We start from the raw sequence: 4,984 nt of genomic DNA, 5'->3' as shown, positions 1-4,984 counted from the left end.
GGACGGTGGTGGGCTGGTGGTGTGTGGTGTCTGCCCGCCCGCCCCGGACTCTAGCCAGCCGTTTCGACGTTTCGGGGCCGATCGCATCCCAAGTTCCCAACTCGGGTGATCCTTCGTCACATACGCATTGTTTAGGTTTTTGTTTAGGCCTTGATTACTTCATCCAAAAAAACCAAAAACTTTTCAAAATTTTGTCATATTAAACTTTGCGACATATGTATAGAGCGTTAAATATAAATAAAAACAAAAACTAATTATACAGTTTATCTATAAATCACGAAACTAATCTTTTAAGCTTAGTTACTCCATGATTGGACAATGTTTGTCAAATAAAAACGAGGCCGGCCCCAACGCACGCGGCCCAACCTCCGCGAGGCCGCCGTGGAGGGCGCCGCCGCTCGCGACCGGCCCCAACACGCCGGTGCTGGCCTTCGCCTAGCTTCGCGCGCGGATAGCAACTTCCTCCGCGCGCGGATAGATATGCGCGTGGGGACTCCGTTTACGCAGTTGGAAAATATGCCAAGTGGATTTAGCAAGTTGTTGGAGAGGTGTTTTTGTGTTTTTGTCAAAATAATAAGAATATCAAGCGGATTTGAGGAGTTGTTGGAGATGTTTCAAAAAAAATTGCAAAATTTTTGAATTTTTTCTAGTCACATTAAATTTTAGAGCACATATATGAAATATTAAATATAGATAAAATAAATAATTAATTGTACAGTTTGCCTGTAATCTACGAGACGAATCTTTTAAGCCTAAGTAATCCATGATTGGATAATATTTATCAAATACAACCGAAAGTGCTACAGTGTCCATTCTGCAAAAAAAATGAAACTAGTTCACCTTAAAATTCAAAAACTTTTCAAAATTTCTCGTCATATCGAATCTTATATCACATGCACAGAGCATTAAATATAGATTAAAAAATAACTAATTGCACAGTTTGTCTACAATTTACAAAACGAATCTTTTGAGTCTAGTTAGTCCATGATTAGATAATAATTATCAAATACAAACGAAAATGCTGCAGTAGCCAAACCTCTCTTTTTTTGCAAAATGGCCAGTGTAGCACTTTCGTTTGTATTTAATAAATATTGTCTAATCATGGACTAACTAGGCTTAAAAGATTCATCTTGCAAATTATAGGTGAACTGTGTAATTAATTTTTATTTTTGTCTATATTTAATGCTCAATGCATGCGTCTACAGATTCGATGTGACGGGAATCTAAAAAATTTTGCAAAAATTTTTGAGAACTAAACAAGGCCCAACTTTTACCCCAAAATCTAAAATTTTTTCAAAATTCTCCATCACATCGAATCTTATGGCATATGCATGAAGCATTAAATATAGATAAAAATAGTTTATCTATAATTTGCAAAAAAAATCTTTTAAATCTATTAGTCTATAATTGAATAATAATTACCACGTATAAACAAAAATACTACATGAGCCAAAAAAATCGGCTGAGGAACTAAACAAGGCCTTATCTGCACTCGCATCCATCTAAAATTACATGTGTTCGCAACTGTTTAATCAAAAATGATTCCAAAATCTTATTGTCTGGTAACCCAAAAAAGACTGATGCCAAGCACAGAGCCCGCGCGTATATTTACATGCTAGACAGGAAGATATGTCAACTCAAAAAAAGATGGAGAATTAGGATGTCAATTTGTCGAAGTGGTTTTTCCTCATTTTACTAAAACAAATCATGGATGAGAAGTTATTTGTCAAATTGATGAAGATGTTCTAACCTGATATTGGATGAGTTCAAGCCTTGTTTGGTTATTGTCCAATTATAAAATAATTAAGTTTAAAAATTTGTCTTCCAAATTATAAATAAATTATATAATTAGTTACTTTTTATCTATATTTAATATATATGATCAAAGATTTGATGTGATAAAAAATCTTAAAAAAAATTAGAAACTAACAAGGCCTTATTCCAACGTCTATTTGGATTTGAACCTGGACTTGTCGTTTGGCAACTGGTGGAGACAACCCGAGACAGACCTCATCCACTGCATGCGTTCGAACCCCGATTGCTAATTTGGATGAAGACAGCGGATTAGCAGGGTTTTTGACCGTTGGCAGGAAGAAATTGGGCATGCTGTCTTTTTTAAGCAATGACAAGCTGTACACAAATTCGAGCAAAATTTATATACATAGAGAAGCACACAAATTTGAACATGGAAACTATGTCCATGTCCAACAACTATCCATGATTCATCGAACATTTGAATTAAATTCATAAAAAGAGTATGACCATTCTAAAATTCATCTCTAAAATGACAAAAAAAATATTAGAACAATAGCAAGATGAACCAAAAAATAATCGTGAAATAAAAAAATCATCAGAAAATTCAGTAAAAATACAAATCACAAATCTAAAATGTGTTGGACAAGCTCCATTTAATCCAATCCAGCAAGGAACATCTGGATATAAAAATAACTTATCATGCTGGTCATGTTGAATATAGGCAGCACACATGTTCTTTTATCTGGATGTCATAGTTGAAATGTGCTAGACTATATGCATGGATTTGTATCTCTCAAATATCGTTATCAAATATTCTAGAAATTTAAATATAAAAATTACAAGACTGAACACGACTTAAATTGTATGGATGTATCCTTGATCCCCACCTGCACATTCAGCATATAACTTAGGCCTTGTTTAGTTCACCTCAAAATCCAAAAACTTTTTAAGATTTCTCGTCACATAGAATCTTGCAGCTCATGCATGGAGCATTAAATATAGATAAAATAAATAACTAATTGTATAATTTAGCTATAATTTGCGAGACGAATCTTTTGAGCCTAGTTAGTCTATGATTAGACAATAATTGGCACATACAAACGAAAGTGCTACAATAGCCAAAAAAAATTCACAAGGGAATTAAACAAGGCCTTAACATGAGCTTCTCAGCCGAATCTGCCAGCTAACAGTATCATAGCTTATCAGCCAAACGAACAAGGTTGAATCTTTGCCATAGTGTAGCAAAAGACAATAGCAAGTGAGTGAACGAAGTAAAGTCAAAAGCACCACTACCCTAAGAGCCCGCATACCTACACCATATACTCCCTCATGTTGTAGCAGTATGATAACTTATTTTTCTAAGAGCATCTCCAACCATTATGCATTTGAAGTTATGCATTTTAGGCAAATTGCAAACCCCCAAATGAAAATGGCAAGGCTAAAATCGGGTGATCTCCAACCGTTATGCAAAATGCCAAGTCCATCATCTTTTTTTTCAGGAAATTTTGTTTCGCGGCACTCCTTCCCGCGCGGCTAATCGATCCCGCGCCAAACAGCCCGCCGTCGTCTCCCGTTCACCAATTCCCGCGCCAAACAGCCGCACAGTACCGATCGTGAGCTGCGCAGTTCGTCGTTCTCGTTCGCAGTACCGATCTCCCGTTCTGTTAGTTCCCGTTCACCGTACCAGTTCGTCGTCTGTTGGCCATCAGTTCGTCGTCGTACAGGTTCGCCCCTTGGCTCGATCTCCATCAGGTCCTGTTCCCCATCAGTTTCCGGTCACCGCCATCAGACATCAGTTCGTCGTCAAGGCAGGTCGCCGCCATCAGTCAAGCCGTTGCGTCGTAGATTCGTCCTATCGCGCGCTGCGTCGTCCTATTGTGCGCTGCTTCGTCCAAACGCGCGCGCGAAGCTGGCGAAGGAGGACTCGCGATGCTTCTCCTATCGCGCGAAGTGGTGGCGGCGTGATGGGAAACCGCGCGAAGGGAAGAAAAAAGCCCGCGAGGTGGAACCGAGAATCCCGTGATCTCTATTTGCATAGCCGGACTCCTTTGGCATATATGCCAAGTTTCCCCCTCCAAATGCATAGCTATGTAAAATGCAAAGTCTAAATGCATAACGATTGGAGGGGTTTTTTTTGGAGTTTTATGCATTTTGGTAAATGCCAAGTCTATTTGCATAATGGTTGGAGTTGCTCTAACTACATAAAAAGTATGACTGTAACTAAAAAGGGTGCAATATGTATGTCCGCATTCTCCCTTATGTTGCGGAAGCATCTTTTCCTTTAGCTCCTTGTACTTTTTTTTGAGAGTATAGCTCTTTGTACCTATTCCAAAAGGCAAGGACAAGTAGGTTATATGTCTGAAATTCACTGGTTAAATCTCTCATGATAATTCATAAAAATAATGTCTTAACTGTCTAAGCCCTTGTTGGATAAAAATAGACTTATGTCCTAAATCTTTTTTAACCAGAGAAAAACAAATATCTATACCAGTACAGATCTACAGAGCTCTATGGCAAAATAAACAAACAGATAAATGAATATAAACTGGGAAATCCAAATAATTCTTGAGACAGCCGTAATGAAAGGATCTATTCTTACTATATATTCACAATTATAATCTGTGATCCAATGAGCTATTAACTCTTAATTGTATATGAAGTTCGTCTACTGCAAGTTTCAGGAAACAAGAATGAAATGCATGAATGTAGACGTGAACGAAGCATGAATCGTGAAAGGTGCATACAAATGCAAACAGCAAGATTGTTCAATAGTTCTAGCAGATTAGTACAGACTAACACACTATGAACCCACCAGTAAGCTAGATTAGTACAGACTAGTACATGCAAACAGATTATTAATAACCCATCTGATCTAAAACTCTAACAGGTAGCATATAAAAAGCATAGCCTTCTCAAGCGTGTAGTAATTTAGCACAGCTACTTCACTTGCTGTCACTTAGCGTGTGGAGCACAAGAAATTGACTGAGAAATATGTAAATTCAGTTCCTGAAAATCACAAGGGAACCATGCTGCCACAGATTACATTCATCTAGAGATGCATTTCAACCAACATGTTATCTTAATTAAAGACTTCCAAGTTTCAACCACTCATGTGACATGGGATCCCTGCCCACTACCCAAAGTTAAAACACTGATGTGTGGCTGAGAAAAATTCAAACAAGATTGCTGATAATATAATTTAGTTCACCTTTCCAATATACAACTAAAT

The sequence above is a fragment of the Sorghum bicolor genome, chromosome 1 (assembly GCF_000003195.3).
Source record: "Sorghum bicolor cultivar BTx623 chromosome 1, Sorghum_bicolor_NCBIv3, whole genome shotgun sequence".
Classification (NCBI taxonomy): Eukaryota; Viridiplantae; Streptophyta; class Magnoliopsida; order Poales; family Poaceae; genus Sorghum; species Sorghum bicolor.
Note: the sequence above shows the minus strand (reverse complement) of the source record.